General features: G+C 39.4%; 1 long non-coding RNA gene across 1 annotated transcript in view; it reads left to right on the forward strand.

Annotated features, from left to right (window-relative positions):
- Positions 1-3559: 3559 nt before the first annotated feature.
- Positions 3560-25083, forward strand: part of LOC138696466 (uncharacterized) — a 35541-nt gene continuing 14017 nt past the window's right edge. Inside the window, exons 1-3 of the long non-coding RNA XR_011331389.1 lie at positions 3560-4022; positions 5703-5874; positions 5994-6141. This is a non-coding gene — a long non-coding RNA (uncharacterized lncRNA). The remainder of the gene's footprint in view (positions 4023-5702; positions 5875-5993; positions 6142-25083) is intronic.

Here is a 25083-nt window from a genome sequence, read left to right on the forward strand (position 1 = left end):
GCATGTTGATACAACGCTGTGACAAATGTCCTATAGCTGTAGAAACTTTTGCAAGGATTGAGAGAACAGAGACTGGAATTAGAGTACAGAGAGTGGACTGAGAGTAGAGAGAGTGAACTGAAAGTACAGAGAGTGAACTGAGAGTACAGAGAGTGGACTGAGAAGACAGAGAGGATCCTGGGAAGATAGATAGAGCACTGAGGGATATGGAGTAAGCTAAGAGAACAGAGACTGAACTGAGTGCCAAGAAGGTGGAGAGCGAGGATGGTGTGTAGACTGAGAGACCAGAGAGTGGACGGAGGGGACAGAGAGTAGACTGAGAGGAAAGGAAATGGACTGAGAGGACAGAAAGTGGACAGAGATTACAGAGAGTGAATTGAGAGTACAGAGAGTAAACTGAGGGGCAGAGAATGGAATGAAGGGACAGAGTGGACGGAGACGACAGGGAGAGGACTCAGACAACAGTATGTAGCCTGAGAGGATAGGGAATGAGCAAGAGGAGTGGGAATGAGCTAAGAGAACAGCGAGTGAACTGAGAGAAAAGAGAGTGGACACAGAGAATGAGAGAATGTTGAGTATATTGAGAGAACAGAGAAGGGGCAGAGATTACAGAGAGTGAATTGAGAGTACATTGTGTGGATTGAAAGGACGGAAAGTGATACAAAGAAAACTGAGAGGATGGAGTGGGCTGAGGAGAAAAAGAGTGAACTGAGAAGACGCAGATTGGACTGAGAGGAGAGAGAGAGAGGACTGAGGTAGTAGAACAGGGAAAGGAAACAGAGTGGACCGATATCAAAGAGAGAGTACTGAAATTACAGTGAGTGAGCACAGAGAGGACTGAGAGGAAAGAATTCTGAATCGCAGTTTCCCCAGTTCACTCTCAGTCCACTCTCTATCCTCTCAGTTCACTCTCTGTACACTCAATCCACTCTCAGTTTTTCACCCCACTCTGTCCTCTCTGTCACCTGAGTCCATATTCTGTACTCTGTCCTCTCAGACTACTCTCTGTCCTCTCGATCCACACTGTGTCTCCTCTCTGTTCTCTCAGTCCACTCTCTGTCACCTCAGTCTACTCTCTGTCCCTTCCCTATTGTCTCAGTCACTCTCTGTCCTATCAGTCCACTCTTTGCCTTCTCAGTCCACTCTCTGTCTTCACTCTGTCCTCTGAGTCCACACTCTGTGCTCTCAGTACACTCTCTGCTCTCTCAGTCAACTCTATCCTCTCTGTCCACTCTCTCTTCTCTCAATTCACTCTCTGGTCCCTCTCTATTCTTTTAGTTCACTCGCTATCCCCACAGTGCTCCATCTATTCTCCCAGTCTCCTCTCTGTCCTTTCAGTCCACTGCCTGTCCTTTCATTCCACTCTCTGTAGGCCTACTCACAGTCCACTCTCTGTATTTTAGTCCACTCTCTGTACACTCAGTTCACTCTGTCACTTTTGTGCCTTCTCTGCCCTTTGCCTTCCCTCTGTCCACTCTCTTTTGTCTCAAAGTTCAGTTCATGAAGGAAAGAGGAGACTGAGAATAAAACAATGACTGAGAAGACAGTGATGACTGAAATTTAGTGGAAGGGGTTCAATATGTAAGGTTTTTTTTAGATTTAGATTTTCCAGCAAATCCTTCATACCCACATTAATGAATTTTAATTTTAAGGGGCTCGAACTAAGGAGATAACACGCTCACTAGGTTCAAACTACAGTCCGATATTTAACGGAGGGGGTTCATTATGTATACAAGTTTAGGTTTTTCCTGCAATTCTTTATTCCTACAATAAGCAATTATACATTTTCAGGGCTCGAACTCAGGACCCGTCATTGGGTTAAAACTACAGACTGTAATGTGGCGGAAGATTTGCATTGTGTATACAAGTTTTTAGTTTTTCCTGAAATGTTTTATTCCTTTAATAAAAAATTATAAATTTTCGAGGCTCGAACTCAGAGAATAATACCGTCATTGGGTTGAAGCTACAGGCTGTAATTTGGCGGAAGATGTGCATTGTGTATACAAGTTTTAAATTTTTCCTGCAATTTTTATGTCTTTAATGAAGAATTATAATTCGAAATTTTCTCGAGCTCAAACCCAGGAAATAATGCCGTCACTGGGTCCAAACTACAGACTGTAATTTGGCGGAAGTCGAGCAGTGTGTATACAAGTTTGTAGATTTTTCCTGGAAATTTTTATGCCTCTAATAAACAATTATAGCCTACACTTTCGGTATTCGAACTCAGAAAATATTGCCGTCACTTTGTCCAAACAAGAGACTGTAATTTGGCGGAAGATGTGCATTGTCTATACAAGTTTTTAGATTTTTCTTGCAATTTTTTGTGTCTCTAATACAGAATTATAAATTTTCGGAGCTCAAACCCAGGATATAATGCCGTCATTGAATCCAGACTACAGGCTGTAATTTCGAGGAAGTGGAGCATTGCGTGTACATGTTTTTGGACTTTTCCTCTAATTTTTAATACCTATAATGATGAATTATATATTTTCGGGGCTCGAATTCGGCCGTAATTGGTTCCTATGTTGGCGGTTCCATAGATGAATCGTTCCTACCTACTACAAACATAATCTTTGTAATATGACAACAGTATTTTACACTCTTTGCGCGTCTTGTACTCTCTGCTCGACCAGCAGTAGGTTTTTTATCGAGAGGAAGATTGGCATAAGTAACAATTTTCGTTACAGTGGAGGCAGATGAGTTAAGGTTGGTAGCGCAAAAAGCGCTAGAAATATGTTGGCACTCCTTCAAATGTTACAGCATAGCGGGACAAATACTGCAGTAGAGCCAAGAGATGACTAAGAGGAAGTTGCTTTACTTATTTTCTCTCTGTAATCTAGTAGCACACTCTTTTATTATTATGTAATGTTACATAAAGTAGGAATACAATGTATATTAAATTCTTATTTTTAAAGTTAATATCATATGGCTCTACTGTTGTAAAAAATCGTTAATATGGTTATGCATCTGTAAGTAGGCCTATATGTTTATATGTAGATAATATAATAAAAGTTAATCAGATTCCTCCCCAGGCGAATCCTGTTAAGTTGATATATTTGTTGGTTGAAACTTCTGATATATTATGATATGATCACCTACTTTGTAGGACTCACAGGATACATTTTTACTTTGCAGATCTAATTTTATTTTCAGTAAAGTACTTACAATGACAACTGAATGCCTATGTCTATCTATAATTATAATAAAGCAGTGATATTTTACGTGTGACTACAAGCTTGGGAAACATTAGAGTTACGCAGAATCTTACAGAAAAAAGAATTAAATTTGTTTGGAGAGTTTCTGAGAAAATATACCAATTTAAACTTCTAAAATTATTTATTTTTTAATCCCCTAAATTTCGATTTTCGCCGATACGTATCCCGAAGCCACAAATTCCGCTAAAGTTGAATACACTGTTTCAGTGTCTTGACGCTTGAATTAGTCATTACTTTCATTCACCAGATGGCACTGGTATTACGGTTTTTCGTATTAATTTAACGCTAGATGGCAGTAATACTACATTCAAACCCAAAGACGTTTTATAGTTTAACCTAGACTCACTACGAGCGCTGTTCCTCGACCAAAAATTGAACACTTTCGCGCATCTCCATCTTGAGGGTGAGTGTCATGTGACTACAATATGTTTACATCACGACTCCGCCTAATTTAAAATAACATAGAAAGTTATTCAGTATTATTGAAAGTGTTAGGAGTAAGTGCGTATTAATTTAATCAATAGTGTGTGTGTGTATATAGTGTTTATATAGTTTAACCCATTTATAAAATATCCCGGTAGTGTTATATTGTGACTTCTATAAATTAGGTTGGTAACTGAGAGTGTTGTCTTGAGTTATAAACATCTGTGTTTGATTAGTGCTGCACCATTCATATTTTATTTGAAACTATCTCTCAGCTTGCGTAATTGACTAGAATTCTGCAGCACACAACTAATAATTTCTGTTTGTTGGCATGGAGTGTGGCTCATTGTCGAGCTTCTGAATACGGATCTAAAACATCAAAATGTAAGTAATACAATATATCCTGATAGCATTGTAACAATTATAGTAATATAGCAACAATGACAATAGATTTTTAGAGTGGGTCGTTAACGACCCAGTGGGAAAATGAGAGGTACCATTTGGTCGCTTAGTAATATTTCTGTTTATATGATTCTTTTTCGTTAGTTATAGTTTATTTTTGTTTTGATATACTAGGAAGGGACTGAAAACTCATGAAATAATATCTGAACTTGAAGCAACAGACACGAGGAGCATATCTGGAGAAATTGATGTTTATATTGCACCACCTGTACATGGAGAAAGCGATGGGGATTCTGGAGATGAGGAGTGTAGTAATCCAGACTGCTTGACGAGGACATTGTTGGAAGCAGAAGCTGAGGTAAGGTTTTCAATGAAACAAGCAATGATGAAAATGATTCCCCTGAGTCTACATTGGAGGCTACGGTATTGTTGGAAGTAGAAGCTGAGGTAGAGACTACAACTAAAACAAGAGGAGATAAAAACTATAATCCAAGATCTGTACTGAATACAAAATATATTCCGCAGTGAAAGAAGGGTCAGACCCTTCCTAATTTTCCACCAGATTATAATCCTGTCCAGTCGAGTCATCCATTATCACTTCCTAAAGACAGTCATCCAGCTGAATATTTTGACAGTTGTTTCAAATGAGTTTGGCGTGCATCCTATAGAAACAGCAGATCGGTACTCAGCCAAAGGAAAAGAAGAGGATATCCATTACACAATCCACCTCATCAAGAAATACAATAGTTTTATGGGACGTGTTGATCAGATGGATCAAAACATAGCAGCATACAGAATTGGAATAAGAGGGAAAAATGGTATGTTCCAATTCTTTTGTGGATGTTTGATGTCGCCATGAATAATGCATGTTAACAGCAAGATCAACAGGAATTTCCTCGGATAATTTATGATTCAGACGGACAACTGTAATTGCTATGATGCAGGAATATGGAACACCAGTATCTTCACCGGGGCTCAGAAAGCATCTGAATGTGGGAAATATGGTCGCAGGTCCAGCACATCGCAATGCTGGACACTTGCTGGCGGTTGGTCAGCCACGTCGCCGATGCGCTGTCTGTAAAAACAAGACTACTAAACGCTGTTCCAAACCTTCATGCCCGGCTCCGCTTCATGACAAGTGCGTCAGAGAATTTCATACATAACATGGTAATTATGTGTTTGGATAATATTGAGTCATTTATATTTTATTATACGTATTTTTATGACTAAACGTTATGTGAATATTTACTTCTGCACTGTAAAATTATAAATATTACATGTAAAATGTCAATAAAATGTTGATTCAATAACACAAAGAAATAATATTCACAATTACTGTCGTTACATGTAGTAATTTAGATATAAATAAAAAGAAAGAAAAAATATATATCAGATTTTCCCACTGGGTCGTTAACGACCCACCCTGAAAAAGGGCCTAAATGTAAAGATTCATCTGTGTTCGCTCATTTACAATTAAAAATGTATAAAAACAAAAACTATGTGTGACATTCACAACATTTGGACAAAAATAAAGTTACGGGCATAAATGGGTTAAATGAATCGTTTTCCTGTGATATACGTGAAATCACAGTGTAGGCCTAATATTGTGCTACATATGAGGCCTATACAAATAGTATTTTAATCATATTTCTTTGTTACAAGTGGAACCATCGTGTGCTCTTGTGCTGCATACAACTGTACAAATAGTGTTCTTTTATAATTTATTTTCATCGTACTCCTATATAAATTCCGTAAGTGGAATCATGGTGCATAGTTGTGCCGCATACAACTGTACGAATCGACGTAAGAAGGATTCGGAAATTTCTTTTCACAAGTAAGTTAGTTACATATATTGTATTAGGATATTGTAAAATGACTGATAACATTAGTACATATTTATTATGTTAATAGAAGAGAATGTTTTATAGGAGTAAGCGCAAACTTTCTTTTTAGGTTTCTATTGCAAAAGCCTGAGCTTCTCAGTAAATGGTTATCTGCTGTTAAACGCGATAAATTTATACCATCAATTCACCACCAGTATTGCTTTGCACAAGAAGATAGACAGCATCTCTCTCAATCAATTTTATTTATGAATCAATAGGTGAGTGCAAAATAAATCTGGCAAGTATTTTCATACTATCTAGATATGGCCTAGTTACAATATTTTGACATTCTTGCACATATTCGATTTAATAATAACAGTTTATGCATTTCCTTGTTTATTGAAATATTTCTTATTAGGCCTAAGCAAAATGCACACAGTGTGCAAGATTCAGTTAATGTCCTAACTCGATTAATTAAATATTTCAGGAACTCATCGGTACAGATTTGATGAATTGTGTAAATATGAATAGGCCTAATCACGAAGACAAGAATTTTTAATTGACAGTTTTAGCATAACACCTTAATATCTGTTGTTCACAAAGATGACGATTACTGACTGACAGTTCCAGTTTCTCCAATTATTTGCTGTTGTAGACTACTATAGGAATGCAGGTGATTACGTTTCACTGTTTATATTTGTTTTTATCCTTGTTACTCTCTTAGCTTATATTTGGTTGTTTTTTTATGGTATTGTAATAAATCTTAGTGTCTTTTGCGGTTGCGTTCTATCAGCATTACTTTTCGTCCGCTATTTTTCACGACCGCAAGATGCACACAATGTGCAAGATTAAGTTAATGTTCTCACTCGGTTATTGGAATATATTTCAGGAAGCCCATTCTACGGATATGATGAATTATGTAAATATAAATACCCCCAAGTCACAAAGACGACGATTATTGACTGACAGTTGCAGGATTAATATCTTTGATTATTTGATGTTATACCACAGTCTAATAGATATATATTAGACTGTGGTCATGTTGTAATATCGAATATCTAATCTGCAGTGTTGCCAACTGGACGGAAATTCCGTCAAAATTGACGGAATTTCAAAGTAGCGGACGGGAAAAAAATGGCTTTGACGGGTGACGGATTTTCTGGCGGGAATTACGATTTACATCGTCTTTTGACATTATTAGCTGCTGTAATTTTTAATTGTTTAATTTTTAGGAGATTTTACTTTTTATTTGAACTGCCCTGCCTGTTTCGTACTATGTTTAAGAATCCCGTTTCAGATTTCCTCGAAATCAAGTAAGATGTTGACGATTGATTATTTTAATCAGAATTGGTCGGTAAATTGTGTTAAAATGTGCTTGTATTCAGCGTGATTCACGAGGAAAGGTAAAATATTTACGATGTGAATTCTGGAGTCATTCTGAGTCAAAAAGTTCATATGTATATGGGTCCGTTTTCGAACGGAGATATGGCTCTTTGATGCCACAAAAACTTCTGAGATTCCATTGTATTAACTCCCATTTAGAGACAGATAACGGTCAAATTTAAAGTTTATATTCACGTATGCATACATATCTAATATTCTAGACATCGTGGTCGATGTTTACGCACATTTCAAAGGTACCTCCTTCTGCTTCAACACACTGTTGCGCTCGGGCATGAATCGCGCTCGTCGCTCGGCAGAGTTGCTCGTGGCTGTTCTTTGTGCGGCATTCAGCATCCAAAATACGGTCGATTAGCGCCTCTCTCGTTTCCACTTTTCAAGTCTTTCTTCCAACCCCATAAATACTCTTCGATATGGTACCCTTCTGTTCGAAAAGCGTCGTTCATATTCAGCGATAGTACGCAAGGAATTTCCATCGCACAAACCAGAAACATACACAATATCGGCCTATTCTGTAGTCGAAAATTTATAAGGCATCTTGAAAAACACAACTTAACACTTCCGATAACTGTACCTATATAACTACTGTACTGTAGGTAGCTGACTGAACTGCTGTGAACTGCTAAGTGACACTGTATTTGTGTTATGTGCAAGTTCTGTGTCATTACATCAGACAAGGGCAGGCGATTGGACATTTGTAATGTCCCTCCACCCGGTTTGTGAGATGAACTTCTTTATCTACATCGCAGATTCCAATGTTACGTCATTCATTGCGATCGGTGACCTTGTCTCACGTCTCACATCAGCAGCATATGGTAACGTCTGATTCACATTGGGGCGAATCCCATTTCAGCATGGTGATTATCATGGCATGCAAAAGCGTACTCTAAGTGATGAAGAAGGGATATGATCGGTGGAGTTGTCCAACAATCCTCTCAGCTAGGTCATATGGACCCGCTAACCAAAGGCAGATATGGTCCTCGAAACAGTTTGGGGGTTGCATGTAGGTGACATAAATGCCATAACATAAAATACCTGAATATCTATTCAATACCTAATTCCCTCTTTACCCTTTCCTATCCAGTCCTCTGACTGAACTCTTACTTTCTTCGACCCCGATGGCATTAGAGCATTCGAGGTCTAGGGGTTCATTTCACTTTCCTTCCTCCTCTTTCTACTTTTCTGTTCCTAGTGCTGACCTGCTATGGCACTTTAAAATCGTCCTCCAGTGGCTTAAGGAGGGAAAGCTGGTGATCAACAAGATCTCCCAGCTAGGTCCAATGGACCCATCGACCAACAGCAGGTGTGGTCCTCCAGACATTCTGGGGGTTGTGTGTGTGAATGAAGTAGCCACCAAAACGTTAAAATATGGTGTTCACTTAAACCGGCTACAACTTGCCATTTTCACTCCACAAGAAATGGATTCGGAACACCTCAAAATCTGTGCTTCAGTGGCTGGCCATGATAATATCTTTGAAAAATATTGGAGTGCAAGAGGTCAAATGACTTTATTGTCAAACGCCTGGCATTAGGAAACAACAACAACATTGGGGCGAGACGTTTAAAAAAAAAAAAAAAAAAAAAGCATCTAGCTCCGCCATCTTTCGAAAACGGACCTATGTTCATATGAACTTTTTCACTCAAAATGGCCTAAGATATCATATCCTAAATTTTTTACCTTTCCTTGTGAATCACCCCGTATATTGGGGGTCTTATTATTATTATGTTTTTAAATTTTGACGGATTTTCGGGCGTTATACTGACGGGAATACAATTTATGTGTTGGCAACACTGCTAATCTGTACACGTTAACCACGTCTGTACGTTTTGGTTGCAAAACAAATCAAAATGTTTTGTAATTTTTCGTGGTCTGAAGACGAAATTATTATTGAATATGTGTCACAACATAATGCTCTTTTTAATATGAGCTTGTGAATTAATAAACAAATTAAACAATAAACCCTTACATTACATATTACATTTTTATCACGCCCGAGACCCAGAGAATTTCGTTCAGTGTTGGGTAAGGGGGAAATTCTCTCTTCTGTAAGTTTCCTGTGACTAGGCCTAAGTACTTACGCGGTTTCTGAAATATAGCGGTTTTTTTTTTTTTGTAGAGATGTAATTGATCGTATATACATGGCATAATAAAAGTCCAAACGAACCAAACCTAACCTATCCCATGTTCGTACATGTAAAGTGTATAAGCGGATTACGAAGGGAACTACCTCAGCGCTAGTTTAGCCATTTTTTTTAATTATTGTTTAGAATACACCATGTAATGTAATAGAGTATAATAATAATAATAATAATAATAATAATAATAATAATAATAATAATAATAATAATAATAATAATAATAATAATAAGTTCATAACTGAGTTGCTGCCAATCTTTCAACTGGAGTTACGGGGGTCTTGACAAAATTTGTAGGTAATTTAACATTGTCATTTTCAATTAAACTCAAAACATAATCAAACTGGTCAGGTGAGAGTCTGAAATATTCCTTAAATTTTGTAGCGTTTTTATAAAGAGGTATAATCCAATAAACTGTTGCCAAGGCGAACTGTCATGGCGGACGCGCGCAAGGCTACTACGTAAATCAAATTAAGCATGTATGCATGGGAGCCAACACTACACTCCTTAGCGATAGCGATGAGAGAAAAGCTGCCATCATGTATTTGAAAAGGTAATAAGTTTTAAGTGTACTAAATCGTGGACGTAGTTTACAGACAGAACACCAGAGTCGCAATGACACTATGCTTTCAGCTCAAGATACCCGTACGGCAAAGAACTGTACAACAAACAAATTATTACCCGGGTTCGAACCCCGAATAAATACAATTCCAAAAAATATGTATGAGTATGACAGATATGCAAATTGTTGCAAAACCAGATCATATAATCCCCAATGACAGGAAAGGAAATACACTGAGAGCACATAGAGTGGACTGAGAGGACAGAGAATGGACTGAAAGAACAGAGCGTGGACTGAGAGGACATAAAGTGGACTAAGAATTCAGACAGGGGAATATGAGTACAGAGAGAGTACTGGTTTGACTGTGAGTGAACTGAGAGGAAGCAGATGGGACAGAGAGGACAGAGAGTGGACTGAGTGGACTGAGAGGACAGAGATAGGACTCCAAGCTCAGAGAGGGGACTCAGTGGGCAGAGAATGGACTCAGAGGACAGAGTGGACTGAGAGGAACCACATTGGACTAAGATGAGAGAGAGAGAGAGAGTGGACGGAGAAGAAAGAGTAGACTGACAGGACATAGAGTGGACAGAGAGGACATAGAGTAGAGTGACCATTCAGAGAGTGAACTGGTGGGATTGTGAGCGGACAGAGAAGAACCAGATATGACTGAGAGAAGAGAGAGAGTGGGCTCAGAGCACATAGAGTGGACTAAGAGCACATAGAGTGAACTGAGAGGACATAGAATGGACTAAGAGCATATTGAGTGGATTTAGAGCACAGAGAGTGGGCTGAAAGGATATAGAATGGACTAAGAGTACATGGAGTAGCCTGAGACAACATTGAGTGGACTGAGAGAACATAGAGTGAACTCAGATGACAGAAAATGGACTGAGAGCACATAGAATAGACTGAGAGAACAGAGAGTGGACTGAGAGCACATAGAGTGGACTGAGTGGACTTAGAGCACATAGAGTGGACAAAGAGGACATAGAGTGGACTAAGAATTCAGACAGTGGAATATCAGTACAGACAGTGGACTGGGAGAACAGAGAGAGGCCTGGTTGGACTGTGGGTAGACTGAGAGAACCACATAGGACAGAGATGAGAGAGAGTCGACTGAGAGGACACAGAGTGGACTGAGAGCACATACAGTTGACTGAGAGGACAGAGAGTGGACTGAGAGAACATAGAGCGAACTTAGAGCACATAGACAGGACAAAGAGTGGACTTAGAGCACATAGAGTGGACTTAGAGCACATAGAGTTGACTGAGAGGACATAGAGTGGGCTGAGTGCACATAGATTGGATTTAGAGCACATTGAGTTGACTGAGAGGACACAGAGTGGACTAAGAGGAAATAGAGTGGACTGAGAGGACATAGAGTGGACTAAGCGGACATAGAGTGGACTGAGAGGACAGAGAATCGACTAAGAGGACATAGAGCGGACTAAGAGGACATGGAGTGGACTGAGAGCACACAGAGTGGACTGAGATGACAGAGAATGGACAGAGAGCACATAGAGTGGACTGGGAGAACAGAGAGTGGACTGAGAGCACATAGAGTGGACTGAGAGCACATAGAGTGCACTGAGAGGACAGAGAGTGGACTTAGAGCACAGAGAGTGGACTGAGAGAACAGACAGTGGACTGAAAGGATATAATAATAATAATAATAATAATAATAATAATAATAATAATAATAATAATAATTTATTTTAGCTGGCAGAGTTAAGGCCGTAAGGCCTTCTCTTCCACTCAACCAGCAAAAAGTGTATATACATATGCATGAACTTACAAAGAATCCAACAATTTGATTTAGATGAGAGTTACATGTATACAAAGGTTATTTACAAATTAAACAACAAAATACTATGAACTATTAATTAAACACTGAAATAAAATGTGTAGCAGAATTAAACTAAAATACATAGAATGTTAATATATTTCAAATAATATTAGGTAATAGAAAGAGATTATTACGAGACAATTAAAATACAGCACAATCAGGATGATATCTAAAGAAAAAAGTAACAATGTAGTCAGTGATAGTTTAAATCAGTATGATTGGAGTGAAATGCTGGACTGAGAGTACATAGAGTGGGCTGAGAGCAAATAGAGTGGACTGAGATGACAGAATGGACTGAGAGCACATAGAGTGGACTGAGAGAACAGAGAGTGGACTGAGATCACATAGAGTGGACTGAGAAGACATAGAGTGGACATAGAGTGGACTTAGAGCACATAGAGTGGACTTAGAGCACATAGAGTGGACTGAGAGGACATAGAGTGGACTTAGAGCACATAGAGTGCACTGAGAGGACAGAGAGTGGACTTAGAGCACAGAGGGTGGACTGAGAGAACAGACAGTGGACTGAAAGGATATAGTGGACTAAGAGGACATGGAGTGGACTGAGAGTACATAGAGTGGGCTGAGAGCACATAGAGTGGACTGATATGACAGAATGGACTGAGAGCACATAGAGTGGACTGAGAGAACAGAGAGTGGACTGAGATCACATAGAGTGGACTGAGAAGACATAGAGTGGACATAGAGTGGACTTAGAGCACATAGAGTGGACTTAGAGCACATAGAGTGGACTGAGAGGACATAGAGTGGACTTAGATTACAGAGAGTAGACTGAGAGTACAGAGAGTGGACTGAGAGGACAGAGAGTGCACTGAGAGGACATAGAGTGGACTGAGAGGACATAGAGTGGACTTAGAGGACAGAGAGTTGACTGAGAGTGGACTGAGAGCACATAGAGTGGACTAAAAAGATATAGAGTGGACTATGAGGGCATAGTGAGGACTGAGAGGACAGAGAGTGGATTGAGAGGACATAGAGTGGTCTAAGGGGACATAGAGGGGACTGAGAGGACATAGAGTGGACTGAGAAGACGGAGTGGACTAAGAGGACATAGAGTGGACTGAGAAGACAGGGAGTGGACTGAGAGGACATAGAGTGGACTGAGAGGACATAGAGTGGACTGAGAGGACAGGGAGTGGACTGAGACACATAGAGTGGACTGAGAGGACATAGAGTGGACTGAGAAGACGGAGTGGACTAAGAAAACATAGAGTGGACTGAGAAGACAGGGAGTGGACTGAGAGGACATAGAGTGGACTGAGAAGACAGGGAGTGGACTGAGAAGACAGAGAGTGGACTAAAAGGACATAGAGTGGATTGAGAAGACAGGGAGTGGACTGAGAGTACATAGAGTGGAATGAGAAGACATATAGTGGACTGAGAAGACAGGGAGTGGACTGAGAGGACATAGAGAGGACTGAGAAGACAGGGAGTGGACTGAGAGGAAATAGAGTGGACATAGAGTCCACTCTTTGTCCTGTCTGTCCACTCCCTGTTTTCTCAGTCCACTCTATGTCCTTTCTGTCCATTCTATGTCCCCTTAGACCACTCTATGTCCTCTCAATCCACTCTCTGTTCTCTCAGTCCTCTCTATGTCCTCTTAGTCCACTCTATATCCTTTCAGTCCACTCTATGTGCTCTGAGACCGGTCTCTGTCCTATCAGTCCATTCTCAGTCAACTCTCTGTCCCCTAAGTCCACTCTATGTCCTCTCAGTCCACTCTATGTCCTCTCAGTCCACTCTCTGTCCTCTCAGTCCACTCTGTGTCCTCTCAGTCCACTCTCTGTCGTCTAAGTCCACTCTATGTGCTCTAAGTCCACTCTCTGTCCTCTCAGTCCACTCTCTGTCCTCTCAGTCCATTCTCTCTCGCCTAAGTCCACTCTATGTGCTCTAAGTCCACTCTATGTCCTCTCAGTCTACTCTTTGTGCTCTCTGTCCACTCTGTGTGCTTTAAGTCCATTCCATGTCCTATCAGTCCACTCTCTGTACTCTCAGTCTACTCTCTGTAATCTAAGTCCACTCTATGTCCTCTCAGTCCACTCTATGTGCTCTAAGTCCACTCTCTGTCCTCTCAGTCCACTCTATGTGCTCTAAGTCCATTCTCTGTCCTCTCAGTCCACTCTATTTGCTCTAAGTCCACTCTATATCCTCTCAGTCCACTCTATGTGCTCTCAATCCACTCTCTGTTCTCTCAGTCCACTCTATGTACTCTCAGTGCACTCCATGTCCTCTTAGTCCACTCTATATGCTTTCAGTCCACTCTCTGCTATCTCAGTCCACTCTATGTGCTCTACGTCCACTCTCTGTCCTCTCAGTCCACTCTATGTACTCTCAGTCCACTCTATGTACTCTCAGTCCACTCTATGTACTCTCAGTCCACTCTATGTACTCTCAGTCCACTCCATGTCCTCTTAGTCCACTCTATATCCTTTCAGTCCATTCTCTGTTATCTCAGTCCACTCTCTGTCCTCTCAGTCCACTCTATGTGCTCTACGTCCACTCTCTGTCCTCTCAGTCCACTCTATGTCCTCTCACTCCACTCTCTGTACTCTCAGTCCACTCTATGTGCTCTACGTCCACTCTCTGTCCTCTCAGTCCACTCTATGTCCTCTCAGTCCACTCTCTGTACTCTCAGTCCATTCTATATGCTATGAGTCCACTCTCTGTCCTCTCAGTCCACTCTCTGTTCTCTCAGTCCACTCTATGTGCTCTCAGTCCATTCTCTGTCATCTCACTCTACTCTATGTACTCTCAGTCCACTCTATGTACACTCAGTCCACTCCATGTCCTCTTAGTCCTCTCTATATACTTTCAGTCCACTCTCTGTTCTCTCAGTCCACTCTATGTGCTCTAAGTCCACTCTCCGTCCTCTCAGTCCACTCTTTGTGCTCTAAGTCCACTCTTTGTCCTCTCAGTCCACTCTATGTGCACTAAGTCCACTCTTCGTCCTCTCAGTCCACTCTATGTGCTCTAAGTCCACTCTATATCCTCTCAGTCCACTCTATGTGCTCTCAGTCCACTCTCTGTTCTCTCAGTCTACTCTATGTCCTCTCATTCCACTCCCTGTCTTCTCAGTCCACTCTATGTCTTCTCGGTCCACTGCCTGTCTTCTCAGTCCACTCTATGTCCTCTCAGTCCACTATGTCCTCTCAGTCCACTCCCTGTCTTCTCAGTCCACTCTAAGTCCTCTCAGTCCACTCCCTGTTTTCTCAGTCCACTGAATGTCCTCTTGGTCTACTCCCTGAACTCTCAGTCCACTCTATGTCCTCTCAGTCCACTCTATGTCCTCTCAGTCCACGCCCTGTCTTCTCAGTCCGCTCTATTTCCTCTGAGTCAACTCCCTGTCTTCTCACTTCACTCCGTGTCCTCTCAGTCCACTCTATGTCCTCTCAGTCCACTCCCTGTCTTCTGAGTCCACTCTATGTCCTATCAGTCCACTCCCTGTCTTCTGAGTCCACTCTATGTCCTCTCAGTCCACTCCCTGTTCTCTCAGTCCACTCTGTGTCCTCTCAGTCCACTCCCTGTCTTCTCATTCCACTGTATGTCCTCTGAGTCCACTCCCTGTCTTCTGAATCTACTCTATGTCCTTTTACTCCACTCCCTGTCCTCTCAATCCACTCCATGTATTTTCAGTCCACGCTATGTCCTATCAGTCCACTCTATGTCCTCTCAGTTCACTCCCTGTTCTCTCAGTCCAATCTGTGTCCTCTCAGTCCACTCCCTGTCTTCTCAGTCCACTCTCTGTCCTCTCAGTCCACTCTCTGTCCTCTCAGTCCACTCTCTGTCGTCTAAGTCCGCTCTATGTGCTCTAAGTCCACTCAATGTCCTCACAGTCTACTCTCTGTCCTCTCTGTCCACTCTGTGTTTTTTAATTCCATTCCATGTCCTCTCAGTCCACTCTCTGTACTCTCAGTCTACTCTCTGTAATCTAAGTCAACTCTATGTCCTCTCAGTCCACTCTATGTGCTCTAAGTCCACTCTATGTGCTCTTTGTCCATTCTACGTCCTCTCAGTCCACTCTATGTGATCTCAGTCCACTCTCTGCTCTCTCAGTCCACTCTATGTGCTCTCAGTCCATTCTGTCATCTCAGTCCTCTCTATGTGCTCTCAGCCCACTATATGTACTCTCAGTCTACTCCATGTGCTCTTAGTGCATTCTATATCCTTTCAGTCCACTCTCTGTTCTCTCAGTCCACTCTTTGTGCTCGAAGTCCACTCTCTGTCCTCTCAGTCCACTCTATGTGCTCTAAGTCCCCTCTCTGTCCTCTCAGTCCACTCTATGTGCTCTAAGTCCACTCTATGTCCTCTCAGTCCACTCTATGTGCTCTCAGTCCACTCTCTGTTCTCTCAGTCCACTCTATGTGCTCTCTGTCCATTCTCTGTCATCTCAGTCCACTCTGTGTGCTGTCAGTCCACTCCATGTCCTCTTATTCCACTCTATGTCCTCTTAGTCCACTCTCTGTCCTCTCAGTCCACTCTGTCCGCTTAGCCCTCTCTATGTCCTCTCAGTCCACTCTATGTCCTCTTAGTCTACTCTGTGTCCTCTCAGTCCACTCTATGTGCTCTAAATCCACTCTATGTGCTCTCAGTCCACTCTATGTCCTCTCAGTCAACTCTCTGTGCTCAAAGTCCACTCTATGTGCTCTAAGTCCACTCTTTGTGCTCTCAGTCCTCTCTATGTGCTCTAAGTCCGCTCTTTGTCCTCTCAGTCCACTCTCTGTCCTCTCAGTCCACTCTCTGTCCTCTCAGTCAACTGTATGTGCTCTCAGTCCTCTCTGTGTCCTCTCAGTCGACTCTCTCTCATCTCTGTCCTATCTGGTTCTCACAGTCCACTCACAGTCCAACCAGGCCTCTCTCTGTTCTCCCAGTCCACTGTCTGTACTGATATTCCACTGTCTCAATTCTTAATCCACTCTATGTCCTCTTAGTCCACTCTATGTGCTCTTAGTCCACTCTCTGTTCTCTCAGTCTATTCTATGTGCTCTCAGTCCATTCTCTGTCATCTGAGTCACTCTATGTTCTCTCAGTCCACTCAATGTTGTCTCAGGCCACTCCATGTACTCTTAGTCCATTCTATATCCTTTCAGTCCACTCTCTGTCCTGTCAGTCCTCTCTATGTCCTCTTAGTCTACTCTATGTCCTCTCAGTCCACTCTATGTCCTCTCAGTCCACTCCATGTGCTCTAAATCCACTCTATATGCTCTCAGTCCACTCTATGTGCTCTTAGTCCACTCTATGTGCTCTGAGCCCACTCTCTCTCTCCTCTCAGTCCTATCTGGTTCATCTCTGTCCGCTCACAGTCCCACCAGTTCACTCTCTGAATTGTCACTCTACTCTATGTCCTCTCAGTCCACTCTATGTCCTGTCAGTCTACTCTTTCTTCTCCGTCCACTCTCTCTCTCTCTCTCTCATCTTAGTCCAATGTGGTTCCTCTCAGTCCATTTTCTGCCCACTGAGTCCCCTCTCTGAGCTTGGAGTCCTCTCTCTGTCCTCTCAGTCCACTCTATGTGCACTCAGTCCACTCTCTTTCCTCTCAGTCCCATCTGCTTCCTCTCAGTTCACTCACAGTCAAACCAGTACACTCTCTGTACTCATATTCCCCTGTCTGAATTCTTAGTCCACTTTATGTCCTCTCAGTCTACGCTCTGTTCTTTCAGTCCATTCTCTGTCCTCTCAGTCCACTCTATGTGCTCTCAGTGTATTTCCTTTCCTGTCATTGGGATTATATGATCTGGTTTTGCAACAATTTGCATATCTGTCATACGCATACATATTTTTTGGAATTGCATTTATTCGGGGTTCGAACCCGGGTAATAATTTGTTTGTTGTACAGTTCTTTGCCGTACGGGTATCTTGAGCTGAAAGCATAGTGACATTGCGACTCTGGTGTTCTGTATGTAAACTACGTCCACGATTTAGTACACTTAAAACTTATTACCTTTTCAAATACATGATGGCAGCTTTTCTCTCATCGCTATCGCTAAGGAGTGTAGTGTTGGCTCCCATGCATACATGCTTAATTTGATTTACGTAGTAGCCTTGCGCGCGTCCGCCATGACAGTTCGCCTTGGCAACAGTTTATTGGATTATACCTATAAGGATGTCTCATTATCAATGTGTTAAAACAGAATTCTGTAAACCAATTCCTGAATATTTCATTAGTCCGTAGCTTGTTCCTTTTATAATACGCATGCGAGATTTTGATATCGTCATCTCCCTCTTCTAGAATAAATAGCAACTTCATTATCTTGGATTTATTCATTATAATTTTTAGGTTATGTCCGTGGCCTACATTAATTTACTTGACCATACATAGTAGTAGATAAAGGAATAAACAAATGAGAATCTACAGCGATGTGCGTCAATAAAGAAACCACTTCTCGGCGATCATCGCAGCGTTTATAATCGCCGGCGAAGTGCGTCCGACGATGATCGCCATAAACAAACCGTACCTTCACACTAAAACTATTTCGACAAACATATTGCTGCTATTTTTTTTTAATATGATAGAAACATTACTTTAAAGTCTGTTATTTCTAGTTTCCCCCCTAAAAAAAAAGCAGAACTGCTGTTGCGATTGGTTATCTGCCATTAGAAGAGATAATTTTATTCGAACAAATTATCACAACATAAATTGTATTCTGAACATTTCACATTAGATTGCTTCCGGAAATCACATGAAAAAAGGAAAGTCACGCAGTTTCATTTCTCTTTAATTTTTCGGAACATCTTATGCTGATAGATTCATTGTTGAAACAAGTTCACATAGACCTAATTTCCATTGGCTTGAACTTCATCATTTGAAAGTATGGGCTATATAGTAGAATTTCTTTTTTTTTCGTGGTATATTATTATTTTTAGGTAGAAAAACATCCTATGAGGATTCTGAAAAGTACTGGAGTCTAAGAACTAGACAATGTAACTGCTATTGCGAATTGTTCACACGTCCCTGATACTATTAGTGCGGAACACAATTATATGCTGTCTCAAAAAAAAATTGAGATTAATGGGAAAAGTGAGTTATAGAAAAAGAATGAACAGATTAGGAGTTTGAAAAATGAAAATCTGGCTTGTAAATGAAAATATGACAGGTTGTTGTTTACTCAACTGTCCGAAGACAGGTCTGAACATACAAGTGATACCAAGATGGCTCCACTTATAAGGCAGCTAGGTCAGGAGATAATGGGGTAGAGTGGCCAGCTCATTTTCCCCTCCATTGTATACATCGCCGATTAGCTACATATTACGCTAGTCAGACTTCAGATGCATACAAACAATTGTTCTTCCTCTGACACATATCGTCAAGTGAGATGTACTGCCTGATGTTGGCCTACATATCAGCCAGAACCTCAATCAGAGGATGTGACAGAAATGCAACTATAATATCAAACTTAAGAAGCTTGACTAAAAAAACTGAAGGAAAAACAACCTGATTAACGAAAATTTGCATGACATTGTAAACAGCAAAATTTTTCAGATCTGACGCTTGATTTAATAAAGAGAGCTACAATATCCAATAATAATAATAATAATAATAATAATAATAATAATAATAATAATAATAATAATAATAATTTAATATAATAGCCCTAAATTATTATTATTATTATTATTATTATTATTATTATTATTATTATTATTATTATTGAGATTCCAATTTAATGCATTTTGAAGTAAGATTTAGTGCATTGATTAATAGCACTCAACATAATAAAGTCTCTTTACTTTTTTTAGGATGAATAGTAGGTCTACATTTTCTTCATTCCTGTTCGTTTTTATTGTCACTTTGTTCGTCACAATAACACTTGTATAGTATTTAATATATGAATATCAAGAGGATTGTTAGTTTTGAAAAAAATAATATAATTATAGAGCATATACTGTAGGTATTTATTTCTTCAAGTGCAGTAGGCAGGCCTTCATAAGAAACTTTATTGATGGAATGTAATCCAGTTCTATTGGTTTTATAAATCGTATTGTGTACTTATTATTTTATTATAGTAAGGATACATAATAATTTCACAATTTATCATATTTTGATTTATTATTAAGGGTCTGGATACTTATATTTGTGATATTTGTAGCTAGAAACTTAATAGCCTGCTAGCTTGAGCTGCCAAAGTAATGGCGTCGTGCGCAACGTTCTATTTGACCTGTCCCATATGGTCTGCGCAGCCACTGGTGTAGGGCCTTGATAGTCTAGTGAATGCTGATCATCAAACTTTTTATATCATCAATTATTGCATAATTTTTATGTATTGCAGTAATGTACCTACGTTAGAAGGCAAAAGACATTTACCTCTTGATACTTTTTCAATAAATTGTTAAGAACAGAATCTTTAGATTGTAACCAAAAAGTCAAATGTCATTTTGGTATATGAATAATGGTTTAGTCTGGGGGGGGGGGGGGGGGAATTGTCAAGTTTGAATCACATGGTAAAACTATTGGGTATTGAGACATATGAATGGTAAGATATCAATGCAAAGAACAAGCCCAAAAGAAAAAAAAAATATATATATATATATATATATATATATATATATTCCGGTCAATATAGGGTATCCACCAGCCACTGAACGAATATTGCACATTTTTATCACTGCCAATGTGGCGCTATAAACCTATTTTCAATACTTCTATCACAACCACAACACATATCAATTCTTATTGTAATATATGGCTGGCAATACATGCAAACGAAATTATACTAAATGTGAGAAATGTTACTATGTGTAGCATTATGTGACGGATTAGGTTAGGTGTGTATTATGTGACAGGTTAGGTTAGGTTTGATTAGGTGCGCAGTATGAGAGATGTTAGGTTAGGTTTGATTAGGTGTGTAGTATTATTACTATGTTGGCGACACTAAAATCCACTGTTACGTTAAAGAAATATGGCTGTATTCTTCATTCACTAGCAACTATTTTCGTATATAAGTAAGGTACGTATTTAGGGCAGGTTGGGTGGGTTTACAGCTCTCCCAGTGATCACATCAATTTCTAGTAATCAATACTATAAATCCAAAGCATTTTCAAGGTATTCTTATCAAGTATCTATAGTGGCTGGGGCGTAAGTAATATTCATCCTTTACAATGAGACAGAACCTTCAGGGAAATCTGGCATCACCACACTTAAGGGTTGCTTGGCAAGTGTACATTGTTTATCTGCGTTCTTACGTTGTACCTCAGCAGTAGCAAGTATTGTGCCAGTCTTTTCGTAGAATTCTAAAGGTAAAGTCAATTGACAATGCCAAAATTTGCTAATCGTGAGTACCTAAATATGCTTTTAATTTATGAAGAATCATGACCGTATTCCCATGATCAGTAGAGATTTCCTACCAGAAGAATGCCATTGTGATACAATGAATGTTTGAGACTGGATGTGTAATTCCAGCCTGTAGAGATGGAGGACAGCTGAAAGTATGGATATGTTAATACATTTTGTTTTCTTATTCACAAAATCTTAATAAAATAGGCCTACTGATGTTGAGAATTAGAGTACTTACGTTTGTTCATTATAAATTGCAAGGTTATCTTTAAGTATTCCGTTCTGCTTACTTTATTCATAAAAATAACAGCGTATGTATGAATTTTCGTCTTTAGAAAGCACACTGACTTATACGTCAGGTGTCATTGATCATCTCCTCACTGAAAGGCCTCTAAGAACTTTCGATGCAAGCAGAAGCATTCCTTTGCTTATTACTGCTACTTGAGGCTTTGCACTTCTACAGCTGTAAAGAAAGCATTATGCTGTTACAGTGTTTCCACTTCCAATCTCTCAATAGAAACTCTATTTTTTCCACAATCATTATAGATAGAGAAACAGTTATTGGAACTTATCTACTAGTTTGATATCTATTATTAGCTCAAATTAATGCAATTATACCTCTTTCACCCATAGGATGGCCCACTTAATTCTATTACCTCTGATAGCGTGTGAAATATTTCAGATATACACAAACTGACAATTACAAGTTAAATTATACTGAAGGGGACATTTGATACACATAATGTATCTTTTGTACATGAAATAATTTTCAAGATATTAGAGTCAACTTCCTTTTCTTAAATGGAAACCAACTCTGTTTTGTATTGCAAATGTTGCTTTAGCTCTGTCTAATAACAACTGGCTACTTTACTGACTGAATGTCATCGATAAGAGTAAACATAAGCAATGTCTGACCAAGGATCAAACAGAGGGAGGACAATTCTGGTTAGAATTGAATGTCAATTAAGTCACAATCACAATGTACTGTACATTTTAATACTATGGAAATGTTGCACATGGTGAAGTGAGACAGAAAAGTAGTGTACAATAAAAAGTAAAGAATTACTGGTATTTTCAAAACACAAAACCTCCGGTGTGCAGTCAGATTTCTCACAGCAGAAAGTTTACAATTTATTGATGTTCGAAGAAATGGCTATTTGCATCTCAACACCAGTGTGCACACTTCACAACTGATCGACTCACTTCTATAAGTGTTTCTGGTGTTATTGTAGCCCATACAGTGATAATACGGTTTTTCATGTTTTCTACTGTTTTTGGAATCTGCTGATACACAACAATTTTCAAATGTTCCAAGAGAAAAAACATCTAGCAGGATGAGGTCAGGCAATCATGCTGAAAATTTCTGAACAGGAGTACCTCTTCCTATCCATCGATTGGGAAAGTGTTGGTTGAGTACATTTGTTACCACTATGGCATTATGAGCAGGGCATCCATCATGCTGATACCACATAATTTGATGCACATTCAGCAGTAATCTTCCATTAGTACAGGGAAGATACGTCTCAAGAACTGCCTGTACTTTCGCCCGTTCAGTCTGTCATCAATGAAATACAGGCCAATGATGTGTTATCCTACAATACCACACAATACATGGACGCTCCACTGACGAAGCCAATGTGGGTTTTCTTTTGCCCAGTAATACATATTGTGTAAATTTACATTCCCATGATTTGTAAACGTGTCTTCATTGGTAAACAGTACCCTAATCATAAAGTCATGGCCTTGCTGTAGAACCCACTGATAGTATTCCAGACAATTTTGAAAGTCATCGCCATGAAGCTCTTGATATAGCGTGATGTGGAATGGGTGGTAATTATGCTTGGGAAGAATGCCAGCACACTTGTTCAACTAATCTGGCTTTCCATTTCGCGAGAACTGACATGGGGGTTTAATGCAACAGCTGCAATAACAGCTACTTCTGGTGCTTTATTTTTCACTCTCTTGCTTCGAACCTGATTTCGTGGATACAAGCATCTAGTCATGCGAAGTTTTATAACAATAACAGTGAAGGTAAGACGGGTTGGATGATGTCTATCAAGGAAACGTTTGGCATATAGCTTTTTGCTCGTGTGGCATTTTGGCGACGTTCTCCGTAAATTAATAACATGTCAACCATTTCTTTATTTGTGAAAACCATTTCAAATGCTTATAGAAATAATTGACAGGTTAAATTGATTTCACTTTTAAAACATTCATACCAATTAACTGTACAATACACTAGTGAAATGTAGCTTAACATACTTCCATACGTGGTGGGAATATAATGGTGTAGCAGACGGTTGACTCAAACTCGTTTTCTACTGCGCATGTCGTCACTTGGGAAGCAGCAGATTCGCACCGCAGTCCTCGAAGAACAAAACAAACTGCTGTTGTGTGTACGTGCACGGTGTTAATTCTTTATTTATATATATTATATTGAATGTTATTCTTGTATCAGTAATGCTATTAATGTGACACATTTTTAAATTGATGAGGTACTTGGAATAAATCATATCACACAGTGACATTTGAGCATTACCACGGTACATTTAGCAAAACTACGTCTATGGGCCGGTTTCACCAACCTTCAGTAAATCAGTTCAAATGAAACATTAACTACTGAACAGTAAAATATTTAACGATTCACTAAAATGCGAGCTGCTCACCAACCAAATTTTCTTAACATTTAATGAACAGTAAGTAATGGCTCATTAAGGATAAATAAATGCGATCTATGAATTTTTCATAACTATATCAGAACATCTTTATACGAAACCACAGTCCACTATATCGCATATCGTGTACAGCATTAGAAAACAGTTTTGTTGTGTCTCTTGGTAGTGGAAATGTTGAAATTTTGGCCGTGATTTACATGAGTACGTTTATGTGCGCTGTATCCGTAAACTTCAATCTGAGCACCTATTATATGCCTCGTAATGCTTATTACGTCACGCCTCTCTGGTGGAACAGTCATTAACGTGTTGGCTTGTCAAACCTAATACCCGAGTTCGATTCTCGGAGAGAACTGCTTTTTTTTATTAATGTAACTAATTTTTTATACATGTTACCAGTGGCATGTGGTGATAAATAATCCTGGTGGTGCACAAATATTTATTATGATTATCATATTATTATTACACCCTATTATTATTATCATTATCATTATTTGCACTAACTACTCCATAACTATTAACATATATTATAAAGGTATAGATTTACATAATTTTGTTAGTCAAGAAATTGCAGTTAATCAGATTCTATGTAGGTCTAGTAATAGCAAAGTAAAATGTTGAATTTCTATTGCAACACACCGTAAATAATATTGTTTTAGCTATATTGCGTTTTATAACAAAGTTCACACTTTCACAAACATTCGATACGTCTGTCGTCTCATCAGCCTTAACTGCTAAAAAGTCAACAGCATTCTTTATTTCTTTGAAATCTCATCATGGCATACATTCAAAATGGCTTGAAGGATTTCGTTCTGTATAATGTTTGATGTGCTCTTAAACACTGTTGCTCTTTTGAAATGTTCCTTAAGAGTGCGTCTAATTCAGAACTTTTAAATTGATGAGGCCAAGAAAAATACTAGCTTTTAAAGATGAGTCTCCGTCATCGTGACCTCTTAAAGCCAACTCAGAAGCTCCACAAAACCGCACGCACATATCTGTTCTTGGTAACTTCATCATTGTGAAGTTCAACAATCCAATATTATATCCAATTGTGTCTGTATGTTTGTTTGACCCAATATTGCTACTTTAACATTATTGTTGATGTGTGCAGCTGAAGAATCGTGTTTTTTAATTCTTTCATTCACGTGATTCAAATCAATCACATCTGCAGAACGATAATCAAAATTATTTAGTTACTACGTACAATCCTAAATTCAAACAGAAAAATAAATAAAATTCATAAAACGTACTTGTTTTTGTCAATAAATTATCGCCGTCGAACACTTGGCAAGCAAAACAAAATACAGCGTCTTT

The sequence above is a fragment of the Periplaneta americana genome, chromosome 3 (genome assembly GCF_040183065.1).
Source record: "Periplaneta americana isolate PAMFEO1 chromosome 3, P.americana_PAMFEO1_priV1, whole genome shotgun sequence".
Classification (NCBI taxonomy): Eukaryota; Metazoa; Arthropoda; class Insecta; order Blattodea; family Blattidae; genus Periplaneta; species Periplaneta americana.